This window comes from Ostrinia furnacalis, unplaced genomic scaffold, assembly GCF_004193835.3.
Source record: "Ostrinia furnacalis isolate ACB-3 unplaced genomic scaffold, ASM419383v2 OfSCF6287, whole genome shotgun sequence".
Classification (NCBI taxonomy): domain Eukaryota; kingdom Metazoa; phylum Arthropoda; class Insecta; order Lepidoptera; family Crambidae; genus Ostrinia; species Ostrinia furnacalis.
This window is the reverse complement of record NW_021136526.1, coordinates 287,395-303,951: the sequence shown is the minus strand read 5'-3', so window position 1 is coordinate 303,951 and position 16,557 is coordinate 287,395.

Below are 16,557 nucleotides of genomic sequence, written 5' to 3'. Positions count from 1 at the left end.
ATTATTTTAGTGTGAATAAAAATAGCATCGAAATTACCTAAACTTGACATGCCACGCTAGACGTAAACGCTCTTAAAATACATAATATAATGTGCACACGCACTAGCTAAAAATCTTGTTAGAACCGAAATGCCTTTATTCAAAGTACTTGTTTAGCTTTTTACACACAAGCTTTTTACTACTAAATCAGTATCATTGCAAATCGGAAATAAAACCCCGTTCGCCCTAGCCCATTGCGCCGGGCCGCGCCCTGCCGCGTTAGTGCTTGTTCACGTTGACTCGCGGGCGCGGTGGCGGGCGCGGTGACGAAATATCAAACATATGTAGTGATTCCAAGTGTTCACGTACGAAACGCAGGTGCGGTCTAACTAGCGGGCAAGCTAGCGACTGGTGCGCGCGGAGCGCTCGCGGTAATTTCAACGCGTGAAGATGTTTGTGTGTGTTCATGTCAAACTAGCGGCGGCGCGCGCGTTTCACTCGCGACGTCAGGTAAGCAACCAGTTTGAACTTGTCGCTAGAAACGATAGTACGTCACACTCGCGCGAACGCCTGGTGGTTAATGTGAACACGAGCTCGCAACGTTTCCCGCGCCCGCACCCGCCCCCGCGCCCGCGCGTTCCTACGTGAACAAGCACTTAGTATTCCGGTCCGCACTGACATCCAGTATAAGCACGACGGATATGCGTGCCCTCTAAATTAACCTCCAAAGCTTTTGACCTGAAGGCTTCTTAGGCAGGAAAACGTTGGGACTTTCCTTAAAAGACTTTCGGGTCTCGGGTTATCATATCTACATACTGATAAACACGGTGTATAAACAAAACAATAGTAAGACATATTTACGACATTTTTTACCCGACTGCGGGAGGGTTCTTGTAAATGAATGTGTATCTTTGGGGTCAAGCTTTACGAGAAAACACCTAAGTAATTGATAAGAATAGTGTTTGTAATGCGAAATTACTAGAACATCATTTGTAAAAAAAATAGTTAAAGAGGTATTTCGTATGGGTTCCAAGTTGTCTATGAAATTTTAAAGCGTTACTAACGCACTTATTCACAAAGATTACTATGAGGTCTCACAGTACGCGTAGATGCATACGAGCCAATCATAGAGCTCTATTCAACGCTGTGCGTTCGATTTGCTGCTTCACTTAAGCAAGTTTGTGAATACGGGTGTTAGTCTCATGATAAGCACAAAAAATAGTAAACATATTTAGACATTTGTAACAAACTGTGTATCTACAGTATCTAAAATTCTAAATGCTCTAGCTCAGTTTATGCAGCTATTTGATATCACGGGATACTGCTGTAAAACTTGACATTTCACCATAAAACCCTCACAATTTTCTTTCGCAAAATTCGCGACACATTTCGGCAGGTGGCCCGAGTTACACAAAATAAGCTGAGGCAAGCACTTACCCCGGAAATAAAAATGGCGACGAGCTTGGGGGTAGTATGATAATGCGTATGTGTACAGTAGACCTGTTAGGCTTGCATGAAACGACGTCAAGAATCTGGAGTCAAACATTTTGAGGTCTGTGTTTGGTTCCACTTTTGATTACTTTGGGATTGGATAGCGCGGTGAAGAATATCCAAGGTTATTAAATTATTTATGGGTATAATGATTAAGTAATTGATTTATTAATTCAACTATACAATCGTGAATCGATAGAGCCATAAGCTATCAGGCAATTAAGGCTGAGAACCACCTAACTTTGACCGTAACTATGACGATAATCGGTGTATTTTGTATGGAGTTTGACAGATTTTTGACGTTTGTCAAAGTTAAAGTAAGATGGTGCAACCCAGCCTAAGTATTCAGAATGAATTCATTTTTAAAAATTTGTCCCGGTTTGGATTTGAACCTGTAACTGTAGCTGGCATCCAATAAAATAAAGTATCGATTTGTGATTAGCAGCATAGGATTAGGTTTAGGATTTTGTTATTTTCTTTAGCTTTGGTAAGTTGAGTACATTTTAGAAGAAAGTAATGTTGTAGAGACATTTGACTGTAATTTTTCGAATTACCCCTACTCTTTTCGCTTCTTCTGTGTAGCAATCGCAATCGCCATCGCCAAAGAAAGGGTCAATGTGGCACATAAAACAGCCCCTTTATGCGGCACTAAATTAAACGGTTCTATTGCGATAAGTATGCAGGTTTTGGCTCAAACGGCGCTGAGCTGGCTTGTAGGCTCTGGCAGAACTTATGCAGACGACAGCACTTCAAGCTTACATTGGCATTTACGTCGTTGTGTTAAGTGCTATTTTGCGATGAATAAGGTCCGATATATTCTGTACGTGGGTGAACCTTGTAAACGTGATGACAGGTAGTACTTATGGTAAAACGTGTTTTTAGGTGTAGATCGTTTTGGAGAGAACAGAAATTATCTAAAAACAGTTTTCTCGGTTTTTCTAATTTGCATTTTGTTTCCTCTTACAGAAATTAGGGTTGATAATTTCAATGTAGGTTCTTTTATTTTTAAAACTTGAATTGTAGTTAAATATAACTTTATAGCTGTCTATGTACACTTTACTTAATGGCAAATAAAATGTTTAAGATTGAGTTTAAAAAAATACTGAAAGATAAACCTCAAGGGCCTTGTGCCAAATACCTTTTGTGCTTTTTTACAGGGCAATAAAGTTTAAAATAAATAAATCATAGCCAGGCCTGGCTCACTCCGCACGGTACATCCGATAATTACCTACAGCGAAGCGCCCCGCCGGCGGGTATTATATCAGTCGAGTGTCACACGCGCGCCCGTCAGGACGCTGGCATGCGTTGTAGTATGTACCTAATCTATGATCGAAGTATTATTTAAAAATGGACATAAAGAGAAATAAATATTGTGCGGGGTTCGGGTGTTTAAATTCGAAAAGAAATCTACACCGGATTTATCTTTTTTTTCGTTTCCCAAAGATGCTGAAAGGTATGTTGGCCATGTAGGTAATCAATAATTCTTAGGATAGTATAGGAACCTAACCTACCATGACTACTGCTCAGAATGCGTTCGTTCGTTTCAGCCAAATGACGTCCACTGCTGGACAAAGGCATCTCCCAAGGTTTTCCATAATGAATGCGTACTTACCTACATACGTACCTCATTACATATAAGTAGATAATTTTTCATTAGACAGCAACCCTAACAACGTAAGAAGAGTTCAGAGGCACGCGATAGAAAGAGACAAAACTTGTAGGTGAATAAAATTGTAGGTACGTAGTGCTGTGCGAGCTGAATTCCACTGTATCGCGTCGTAGCAAGACTCGCATTTATTTAAATCGTCTTGCGGAGTAATCCTTCTGTACCTGTACTATTACTTATTCTGTGTCATAGCATCGAGTTCCGACGCTAATGCCGGTTTAAACACTCCCCAAACATGGTAAATCCGCGGCTTGCCTCTCCAGCGGGACGTGTTCCGAATAGGGCCCAAACATCCAGTTATTCAGTGCTGATACGTGTCTCAAATAAAGAAACCTCCCCGTGGGATTTAATAACTTGCCACACTCTGAGAGTGGCAACCCTGGAAGACATAGCGATTCAAAATCGATCTAACGAATCGATTTGATACATCAAGTAAGCTATGTATCCTTAAGGAATCATTATTATAAATTAAAAAGAGATTCCTTAACATAGTTTAACGATAATCTAGAATGCTTAACTTTTTGAAAGAGTTATATCGATCGTCGGTACATTTAAATTCTGTTGTACTTCAGTATATTTTATTATAAATTCTAAATGATAGACTTTGAACAGAGTTGTCTTTCAGAATGTAACGATAATCCGTATTCTTATTTACCATCTATGTTAAACTTTTTTCTGACTCGATTCTTTGTTTGAATCGATAGAAAATCGATTTCATTAGAATTTACGCCCATCCCTACCCTGGATTATAAATAACGGGCATATGGGCGACGTATCAAACCGTGATTCGGGTATTATAGAAGCCGTTTTTTATCCAATTCTGGCTAAAAATAAAAATATATTTCTTAGAAATTCGACTCAATTTTTTCATATCTTTTAACTTCTAAAGCTTCAAGTTCGGTAATTTACAAAGTTTAATCACTCGTATTGATTGTGTTTATACATGATCATTTCATAAGAAGTCAATTTACTCAGAAATGCTTGAATAGTCCTTGCATTTATGAAGAAATCGGTGATACGATATTAAAAGGGAGTTTCAGGGAAAGATAGCATAATTGAGTTGTAAAACTTGTTTAGATGACATAAACCTGCTCAAAATGAGAAATTTCCATAATTTACTTTGAACCGTATGTTTATGTAAAAAGTCTTAATTCATTTGTCGTAGGTCTACCTATGGCGACCGTAAAATAACATACTAAACTAAATAAGCTGCTAAGCTGTTTATTAGAATCAATATTCAGTTCATCTTCTTTCTTTACCTTGAGAGTGTTAGGTACATGTATTAAGTTAGTAGCTAGCAGTTATACGAATATTTTTGTTTCACGGCCCCACAGTAAATGTTTTAAAACAATTTCTACTTCGCTTGAATCATAAAATAGAAAAGTTAGGTGTATTCCTTAGAATAATTAATTCATAAAGTGATTATATTTCCTCGCCCAGCTTTCTGAATGGAGGTGTAACGTGTGGTTAATGCATCGAAAGCTTTGCTGGATAATTTAATTACTTATTGTCTGTTCGTGACTCGATTTAATTACGAAGCTCGTGTGTTTTTCAGTGTTTGTAATGCTAGGGTACAGTAAAGAACCATATTCCAGTAAATAAAGAACCTTAATGCCTTGTATTTAAGTTGGTATTTCAGTTAAAAGTGTAGAAAGTCACGTGCAACAGTTACGTATACATGGAGTGGTATTGTGTTTGTTGCTAGGATACAAAGTATCGGTGTATATTTTGTATATTTACTGAATTGATTTGTTGTAGACGACAGATATGTTATTGTACGAGTAGTACATCGTCAATTATCTGTTTTGTAACAGTGGTACAAAACTATTGTCGCAATTTTGGGTAAAATAAATTGTGGAGCGCTATGACTTCAGGGGTTATTCCGTATTCATCCCATGACGTCTCATCTTACTCATTATTTTTTCTTTACTCAACATAATTTTGTTCCTTACTTAACCCATAACAATTATTTCAGTCATTATTTATTTCAATAATGGGAACAAATAAAGCGCTAGATTTTAAAGTCACTGAATAAGCCTTATTAAGTCCAGTCTTCCTCCTAGTTTTGTTAATACCTACCTAGACCTAGACCACGGCGCATCAACCTAAACAAGTCAGCTAAATTAAGAGTGATTTTTCAAGGAAACTAGATGGATACGCTGTCAATAAACATTGAAAAGAAACACGATAAATTTCCAGACGGATAAGGCAGTAACAATATTGTCTAGCAATATCTATAACGAAGCTTCAGAACCTGACCTTGTAAGTTTAGTAGGTAACAAGTTAACACAAAAACTTATTTACTACGTTGATCATCAGTAATAGATAAATAACGCTCGTATTCACAAACGATGCTTGCTTAACTGAAGCAACAAATCGAATGCACAGCGTTGAAAGAGCTGTGCGTCCACGCGCACTGTGAGACCTCATAGTAATGTTTGTGAATACGGGCGTATAACTCCTGATAAAAGTGAGTCACCAATTTAAACTACTTGCATTTAACGATGATATTGGCTCTCATATTTGGAGTAGATTTTTATAAAAGATTTTTTCATTTTCATAGAATCGTGGCATAAAATAAGTAAGGTTCGGTCTCGCGTCGTGTCGCATAAGGAAGTCAAGGAGATAGGAAGGAATAAACTAAGTGAAATGGAAAAAGCTCCTCCAACAAGATTATTTTATCACAAAAAATACTGGTGTTATTTTTGTTTTTATAAGAAAAAAGATTAATGAATGTCTTGTTATCATTTTCAGGGAAAATGTAAACTGTGACATAATACTATTGTGTTTAGGTTTATTACGTTAGGTGACATGAAGAGCTTTTTTTTGCCTTGCCTATGATACAAGAGAAGGTTCAATGCTTGGTAGTCCAGCTGTCTACGAAAATCAATCTACTAGTGTGTAACACTCGTTGTTGAAAGCATTTGTGCGTAGGTCGCGGGAAGAGCCTGGATGCGGCAGGACCGTTCGTTATGGAAACCCTTAGGGGAGGCCTTTGTCCAGCCGTGGACGTCATTCTGCTGAAACGAACTGCCTGCTCAATTTATTAAAATTCTTTCAAAATCAAAAATATTTATTCAGCTTAGACCACAAGTGGCACTTATGAATGATTTAATTGTATGTACATATTTAATTGAATTTGTGGAAATATGAACAATCTTTAGTTGTTCATATCGCGTGATTAAGACCAATAAAATGGGTTTCTGAGTAATATCTTTCTCCTATCCACTTTTTCTTTTAGACTTCCAATCTATTTGAGTTTCTTTGAACTTTCAGTTGATTTTATCGCAACTTCTAATTTCCATGTAACTTTATATACGAGTAATATCAAATTATTAGGCATAATTAACATTGTTACTCGGGGTCATTAGCTTTAGAGCCGTTTCGTTAAACTAATTCAGGCAGAATAAACTTAATTAGGAAATAAAGTTTTCCATTGCCGGCTCATTACTGTACCAACTTCGTGGATCGGAAGAAACCTACTCTTACTCGTAGGCTTGGTTTCCACCAAAGGGGAGCGGTGCGGAGACGAGAGATGTGCGGCGTAGCTGGCAGGTTATTTCCACCAAAGCGGGGCAGAGAAGAGTGGAGCGGTTCTGTTGAACGACTTGTCGTGCAGGGGAAGGTTGAGGGCACAAGAGCGCGCGGCAGGTCGCCCATGCGCTGGACTGACCAGGTCAAAACCGCACTCGATGGTCCACTCCACGCTCCAGAAAGGCTGCAGTGCGGGAGGAATGGCTTGCTATGAAGCTTGCCACCGGACCTGGTATGACGACCACAAACACTCTGGCAAGAGTGTAGCGACGAAGAAGAAGAACCGCTCCGATGTCAAATTCTATAGAAAAACAAATGCGCCCGACAGTTCTCCGCTCGATCCATTTCCACCAAATCTGAGATGTGCAAATAATTGAATCTGATTATTACTCTGTTATTCAAAAAACTCTGCTCCGCTTTGCACCGCTCCGCCTTAGTGGAAACGAGGCCTTATTTCACCGCCCGGGGGTCGGATTTCGGAACACTTTCTTTACTAAAAGCATGGGGAGACTTTCTTAAGTCAGTTAATTCGGAAGATACTGAATTGAAATAGAAGAGAGACGGCCTACATACTTAATTAAGTAAAGATATTTTATCTTGTAGCTTATGGCTGGGTTGCACCATCTCACTTTAACTTTGACAAACGTCAAAAATCTGTCAAAATCCATACAATAAACACCAGTTATCGTTATAGTCACGGTCAAAATTAGGTGGTACAACTCAGCCTAAGTGGTCTTCATTCATTGACAGCTGATTTCGTGGTCACCCCGCTCTAGATTGGCTTACATCTTAAATAGCGCTGGTAATACAGTTTTATCTTGGAGGTTAATGTCTATTCCATTCCAAGTAATTTGATTTTAGTAAACTATTGTCAATTAATGATACACTTAAAAATATTATAGAAATTACCTTGCAGACATATTTGTAGCTTTTTGTAAATGAATCTAAAGTTAGAGCCCATTCAGTCCAGGTTTTAGGCACCGTTGCCCTACGGCCCGATCGTAAAACGGATCGACGAAAAACACGTGGTGTTGCCTTTAGCATTATGTTGCATCATTCATCACACAAAACGTTATAGTCTCTCCTCAAAACGGCCATTTTATAGCGCCAAATATTACGTGACCAAGCCGAGTTGAACACCAATCGAAAGCACCTACAATAATAAGCAAAAGCAAAGACTTATAATAAAGGTACTAAGAGCCAAACCGTTACTTAATTTGGCTGTAAAACAAAACAAACATTAAATGACTGTTTCATGAGTCAAAACTGAAGCGGATTAGAGCCAAAGCACACGATGCGTTGCGGAGGCGCGGTCCGACGCCGGAGCGATGTCGCAGCGTCGTTTTACATAGAAATATCTGTGGCAGGCACACTAGCGGTGCTGTGCCGCGCCACGCGATACGGCGAAATCGTTGCGGTGCGGCGCCTAAACGCATCGTGTACTTGGCTCAAACATTTAGGGAATACTGAGGAGAGTTGTGACAGAGGACAGTTGTGTTGTCGATTTTTTGGAACTTATTAACTACTAACGAGCTCGTAACAGTGCGCGAAGTCTCAAGCTAACAAATAGGTAAGCGCTGTTGCGAGCTGATAGTTAATAGGTTTCTAAAAGTCGACAACGTCACAAATCTCCTCCGTCTCCTACTTACGTTTACTATAAAACAAAACAAACAAATTACTGTTTTATGGGTCGAAAATGAAGTGGCTTACGTGACCAAATTATATGACAAATGTTATCAGTCGTGCTAAGGTGTCAGACGGAGCTTAAAGATTAATATCGGGCCTATCAACCGGAACCGCCTTTTAATGTGCGCCTGCACGGAATTAACGTATTAAAAATAGTACAGTAATTAGCGACGCAGTGTTTTGTTTTCAACGACTGGTACTAAATTGTTACAAGTAAAAAAGAAAAGTCTACTTTCTTATCTGTAAGCTTTACACAATTTATTGTTATCATTTTGAAACTTGGTTATTACTAGTTCTAGGGTTGTTCAAAAAGTAATGAATATGGGATATTCCTAGCCTTCACAAAAGCTGAAAAAAAAAGTGGGTACGTAGCTTAAATCTTCACTAGAAACTGGTAAAAAAATAATTTAAGTTCACCTTTGCGTTTAAGAATTATATTCACCTGAACGCGACCAGTTGGATGATTATCTTGACACTCCAAAAAGCCTAAAAAGGACACTGCCTCGACAATTCTTCAAATATCAGGTCCCTGAACTACTTTTTAAATCGGAAAAAGAGCTATAAACGTAGCTGAGAGTTAAATCTAGAGAAAGTGATCGGTTTTTGAGCATTTTAAAACACATTTTTTTTGCTGCCTTCAGGGTTGTGTACAGAAAACAAGGTCTTTCCGACTGATCGTTTCCAGGTGAATGTAATTCTTAAACGCAATGGTGAACTTAAATGATGTTTTTACCAGTTTCTAGTGATGAATTTAAGCTACATGCCCAATTTTTTTTCAGATTTTTGTGAAGGTTAGGAATATCCCATTCTCATTACTTTTTGAACACCCCTCGTACTTGTTAGTAGAAATGCCTATTTTTATCTGCAGGAGGCATTACTTTGTTATACTCGTAATAACTTTGACAAATAAAAGTGATAATACACAGGCTCAAATTGAATTAAAAGTTCGAAATGAAAAAGTTGTCGATAAAATCACTTGAACTTTAACTTGGAAAGGACAAACAACAGTTTGGAGTTGAAGCGTTGTTGAGTGCTCCAACTTGGCAGGCGTCGGGGGTCTGTCAAGATGTGCAACGGTATACAAGTATATATGTACTACACGGAACTGTCCTACCCAACACATTGACAGGGGGCGCCACAATCGTTCAACTTAGAGTTTCGGTGACGGTTGACGGTGTGCGCCTACACCGTCGATTTTTCGTCGGCCGATAGTTTAGTCGGGCAGTTGATCAGTATGGGCATGTATGGGAGTGCGCCCACTACGCCGATTCGATTTGGCCGATTCTTCATACAATTTAAAATCGGGCACAACTATAGGCCAACTAAAAATCAACGGTGTGCGCCTACTCTTATAGTTTCCAACATGACAAAAATCGGAACCAGCGATCCGGTATTGACGTTGGCACCCCCCTGTCAATGTCACGGGTGGGACAGTTCATTATAGTTAACTATAGGTACAAATGGCAGCACATCAAGGTAAACTGTGGCATCTTAATCAGTTGAGATAAGGGCGATTTTGCAATTGAAATTGATAGTCCGATGTGCTAGATTGAATGAATGAGACGGTTCCCGATTATGGGGCTTGAAGAGTTTAAGTTTGTACAAGTGATATTGATACAGCACTATATGTATAGAGATAAAAGAAATCACACCAGATGTTAGGCAACGGCCCGTTCCCACAACATTCTGGTATTGCAGGATCCAGTGATGCTTCCCGCAAAACTGGACTGTCATGTCGTGATGTAAATACAATTTTCAATCCAAATGTGTGTTTGAAATTCCAATTCCAAATTCGAACGGATCGGCATTTTTCGGGACACTGCAAACGGGATGTTGGTGACTAAATAGGATAACAAGCCCTAAATTTGTACTTATAGTAAGCAGTCTAAGGGGTTGCATAATCTGGTAAGACGACGACGGCACATTAAAGTAAGCATCGTGGCATCGTATCTGTTGTTAAAAAGTGCAATCGTGCAACAAAAATGTATGATTCAATCTTCTGTTGACTGTATTTGCCAACTTTTATCTTGAACGGAGTCGTTTTTAACTGAAAAAAGTTTTTGTTACTGAATTTCCAAGATCTGACAAAATTATTTTGTTGTATTAACTTTTCTGACACCAACCTCGAAATAGTTGTCGCTAACAATAAGCCGGAATTTAACTTAGAAAAGAACATACAACTGTTGGCGTAGACTCGTTCTTGAGTGCTCTAACTTGGCAGCGTCAGCAAGCGTTGCCAAGTACTACAAGATGTGCAACGGTACTCCAGTCTGGCGCCAAGGCATGAGATAGTGCTTGGGTTGTGAGAGTGATAAACTGTAACCTACCTGCTGAAACACGTCCCTCGTATGCAAGGCTACTTTTGCCTTAAGCACGCGGCAGTCCAAAACACACTTACCTAGCGTGTACTTTGTTTGGACCAAACACTGTATTCTTTGTTACAGTTTTTTGGCGTGATTTAACCTTATCTTAAACGTAATACAGTGTTTTTTTACTTGCTGTTTCATGCAACATAACAGTTGAAATAAAAAAAGAGTCGAACAGGGGTATTAAACGGACCTAAAGAAATTGTTAAGCTAAAACACTGTAAATCGACTTACAATATTTAAGATTGCCAAGTGCTACGACAAGTTGTGCAACGCAACGGTACAAGTACTAGCGCAAAGGCTAGAGATAGTGCTTGGATTGTGAGAGTGATAAACTGAAACCAGCCGAAACACGTCCCCCGAATACAAGGCTTGTCAAAGCGAGAGTTAAGAAACACTTTGCAAGCAAATTCTAGGTTGCATAAATGGTTAAAATGAGTTATTTTTGATTGAATTTCAATTTATGATAAGTGTTCAGGTTTCATAAAGAAAATGTAGGATTTTTCGTATAATAAGTAAAATTCCCGTACATCGATATTATAAAAGTAGTACTGAACTCGCATGGTTCTTAGTAGTTTAAATTTAAATTGCGGTTCTAATCATTCTTAACATTATTTTAAATATCATGTGCTAGAAGCCTATATTTGCATACATGCTTTATTTATTGCTTTTACCATGAATATACTTTTTTATCTTCTATCTAGACTGTTCATCCTAAATTCAGATTCAAATAACCTAATTTTTATATTTTTTTGTGTCATCATAGGCAGTAAGAAGGACTCAAAATTCCAGCTTTGAATAAGAAACATTACCTACTTATTCTCTCAGAAAATCTCATCTTTTAATTTTAAACTTCCTAATACCTCTTTGTAAAAGGGCATTATAATAATTTTTATTCTTTTATTTTAACTTGTAAGAACAAAATAAGTATTAAAGAACGTAAAAGGTTCAAAGGTTCTAATTTCTTAGAACTTTGCCCAAAGTCCTTGTGAAAAGCAGGAATGCATGAATGAAATCAAAAGAAAATTAAGGTAATTTGATTTTGTTAGAACTATTTTCAAAAATACTTAACTTACTTTTATTGTATCGCATGTAATGTAAGTACTTAACATCCAAATTATACGACCGAAGTCACAGGCGAAAGCTGTAGCATATAGTCCGCAATAACCGGTAGAAAACTGCTTGGCTGAAATCCAATTTCAATTACTATGACTTCTTGACTATTTCACAGTAGAAAAAGTTAAGTAACTGGCTACTTAATTTTATAAACCAGCCAACTCTGAAATTTCAAAAAAGCGTATCAAATTGTTCTTTTTGTAACCGAATCACGATTCACGAACTCGTGTGTCTAAACGTCACGTTACAAAAGTGAAAAATCCGACTGAAAAACAAATAGAAACGTGAAAATCTGGATCAAACACTGTTCAAATTATAGTTCCCTTTTACACGGCTGCACGAAGCCAAGGCTTTTTGGCCTATTTTTCGAACCCACTGAAAATGTGTGCGCAAAAAGTGCTGAATTCCTACTTTGGAACACTTTTGTGGAACGAAAACGCGTGGTTGTTAAATTGGAGTCACGCAAATTCAATTTAATGATGTAATAATTTCAGTTTGTTTTTCATTATATTTTTATTGGACATAAAAAATCTAAACTAGGACTAGATTAATATCTAAAATCTAACTTAGTTACTTTGGTAGCCAACAGTTTACCCTAAGTACTATATTTTAAATTAAATATTTTTATTTGAGGATAGGTGCCGCTTTTGTATTACGTGTATTGGTTTTGAACACGCCTATTCCAAATTTTATTCACGTACCTAAAGTCAACAAATAAAAACAACCCTTATGTAACTCAAAAATAAAAAAGAGTTATAATGGGTACCTATATTTTGTATTAACCCTTGGCTACTACTCAAAATATTTTTTACACGGTCACTACTCAAGGGTCATTTTGACCCTGCTATAAAACTTTGTATATCTTCATAACTATTGCGGATTATGGAGTAAAACACATTATTTAATAAAAAGGGTTTATAATGCAATGAAATAACAACTTTAATTGTTAACTAAACAGTTTGGAGGAACATTAATTGAGCATATGATTGCAAATGGGTATTTTACACGAAGAAAAAACACTGTTGGGTTTGCGATCTTTTTTATAGGAACAAATGCTGCAAAGTTTCCTTTTAGATACCACATTAGAGACAACTGGAACAGATCTTTCAGGCTTAGGCAATTTGTATATCCTTGAAGTTATCAGACGCAATTGTCGGGGAATCTTTTTATTGCAAATTCGCTGCTATGCGTAAGGTTGGCATATCTTCATATCAAGCCCTCGTAGGAAGTTTGGCCGATTTACTGATGCTGTGTAAAGAAGCAGAGGTGGAGGGGCCTTGTATCGTGGAAGTATCCACCTCATTAAAATCATCATCATCAAGCAACAAAACATTGACAATTTCTACTTCCGTGAGCGTTTTTCTACCACCCATACCTATGACAAACCAAACCAAAATGAAGATAAAGATGACGACAAAAAGCTACACAGTAATTACAAAAAAAAACCCTCAAACAAATAGTATTTTACACATAAAAAGAACCTAAAAAAAATATCACATGATATTTTTTTATCGCCTGTCCCTGCTACTCAAGGGTCACCGTGACCCTGTCTTTGCTATTTTGGCGCGAATAATGCACTAATCCACTGGAAACACCCACCATGCGAAGCAGCGAGCGCCGTATTGAAAATACACGGGCGGGGGACTCGCAGTCGTTAGGGGCCATTACCGGTAAACGTAGGTTTTAAAGTTGGCAGGGTCTCACTGACCCATGAGTAGTGACCAAGGGTTAAATAGTTATTTGAGGATATGAACCGCTTTATATTACGTCTTGAACGTCATGCCTATACCAAATTTTTATCAGGACAAACAAATAAAAACAACCGTTAGGTAACTTAAAAATAAGGGTAAAACTATATCTATAGTGAACTCACCTCAAAAAAACTTCACATTGCAAAACAAGAATCACAAACTCACTTGTACACTAAACTACACTTTACGAAAGTTTTGTAACGTGGATGTAACGGGCGGTGTGGACCGCGCCGCGCGGCGTTCAGTTGACTACTGGCGTAGAGGCTGCGTAGGGATGCTAAGGGCGACACTACATCACTAGCCTTCAGTCAACCTTGCCTTGCACGGTTTAATTACATTCTTAACTTTACTTTGATGTAATAGTTGTAATATTCAATATTACAGGTTTGTTAAATTAAAATAACTGAATGAAGTAATTTGTGAGAAGTAAGAAATCAAACGGTAGAGTTTCCTATTACATATTGTTAAATCTGCTTTCTCGTGATGAAATCGGTTGTGTTTCTGAAAAATAAATTGGGCTCCCAAATTTTCAGTAATTTAGGTGGACTGAAAAAATATATCTGAACCTAAAACATAATAAATGGATTAGTTAAATGTGGATGGACAATGCACAATTTAAACATTCGTGTTTTGGTTTCGATCCGGTAACAAGACGTGTGCTTAAGAAGCGTAATAAAACGAGCTTTCGCATTACTGAGGTCGTCGGTTCATCAAGCTTTTCTACACTTAATTTGCCGAAGGGTAGTTTCAACTAGACAATTTTTACTTCTACTTTCCCTAAAAGTAAACAAACAAACTAGTTATGAACTTGAAATAAGGAAATAGTGCTCGAAAGGGCTCGAAAAATCTTGAAAAATCGTTTAGTGGAAAATGATTATATTTGTTATATTATGATGTACATTTATTGATATAAAACTAGGTATAGTACATAGTAGGCACTTATTAGGTAGGTTTGTAAATACTCCAGACTGGATCAAAATTTAGCATCAGGTGTGATTGCGGTCTTGCCTTGTAGGAAAATGCCTGTAAAATAGCTTTAATTTAAAGTTTATTTTATGTTTAAACAAATAAAAATCCGACTCTAGGTAAATCAAAGATGCTGACATGACTTCTGATGCTCTTTGACATAAGCATCTAACAGTGTGATTAGTTAAGTCTGACTCGGAAAATTTCAAAATCGTTGGAAATTAAAAACATATTTTTTATGCACAAAAATCATTACAAGTGCTCTCACTATCATCGCCGCCCAATTCCACGTCGGCGTAAAAAATCAAAACATTTGCTGACCATCGTTTGAAGAGCTCGCTTGAATATCATATGCAAAAGCAATTTGCAGAGCGCGTCCGCGCCAGCACCGGCTTCGTAGCCGACACCACTCAGCTCGCAGTCGGTTTTATTGGGACGAATAGATTGTCGAGATCCATACAGACAGGTTTTTTAACTTTTAAGCTGTATTTTTGACAATGTAAATTGGAAATTTTCTTTTAGTTTAATCCTAAGTCACTAATAAAATGGCAGGTCGCTGTAATGTAAATGTCTTTCTTGGTGAGAGATAGGATAAGTAAAGAGAAAAAGGCGACTATTTCACCTTTTTAAGTTTCTTAGAGTTCCCATATTGACGTTTCTTTACGAGATTGAATCAAAAATGAGGAGATCTGTAAACGAACTAAAGTCGCTGACATGCTTTGATGCTCTTTAACATCAGCATCTAACAGTGTGGTTAGAGCCAAGTCTGACTAGGAAAATGCCTACAAAAGGGTTTGAAATTAATAAACTTACTGTTTTTTATCCACTACAAGGAAGCTCTTGGCCTGTATCTCACCTGATGGTAAGTGATGATCAGGCCGAAGGTGGAAGCGAGCTTCACCCGGAATTCTCAACCACGGAGGAACTGGCTATCTTACCTCTAACTGCCGGAACACAATAATGCTGTTAACATTGTTGTATGGCGACAGACTTAGATAAGATGGTGGTAGCTAGCCAGCATAGCAGACTTAGGACAAGCCCTACCACCAACCAAACCGAACAGAAAAATCTGCCTTCACTGGGAATCGAACCCCCGGGACCTCTGTGTCTGAAGCAAGTGGTTTTACCACTAGACCACAGAGGCGGTTAATATAAAAAATCTAATCGTAAATCAAAAGCACTATCCACATTACAAGTGCACTCACTATCCTCGCCGCCCAATTCCACGTCGGCGTAAAAAATCAAAACATTTGTTGACCATCGTTTGAAGAGCTCGCTTGAATATCATATGCAAAAGCAATTTGTAGAGCGCGTCCGCCCGAGCACCGGCTTTGTAGCCGACACCACTCAACTCGCGGTCGGTTTTATTGGGACGAATAGATTGTCGAGATCCATACAGATAGGTTTTTTGACAAGCTGCATAAGTTTTACAGTGTATTAGCCTTTACAGTTTACATTAAGGTGGTGGTTGTGACAGGTCGCTGTAATGGAAATGTATTTCTTGTTGAATTTAAAACCCCTTTTATGATAGAGAGGTAACGTAATGAGAAGAAGCGACTATTTACTTGTAACAATTTTTTAAATTCCATTTCTAGAGGCGTGACCCGTCATAATATTAGTGGTAACAAACAAAATTTAATTATGAAAAATAAAAAAATAACATTTACTAGACCCTAATCTATTGGGATGGCTCAAATAATTACAATGCGGCTTAATAAAATTTTGCTCAGCAGGTTTTGCAGGTATTTTATATTTTCCGTATAGTTACTTACCTTATACCTAAAACATTGAAATACAATTGTTTATTTATGAACTAGCTTTTGCCCGCGGCTTCACCCGCGTGAAATTTAGTTTGTCACAGATCGTCATAAATTATAGCCTACTAGCGGCCGCCCGCGACTTTGTACGCGTGGATCCTGTTTTACCCCCTTTTCCCGAATTTTCTTTGCTATAAACCTCACGGAGCCCGAGACCTTTCCAACGAATGCAAAACCGTGGAAAT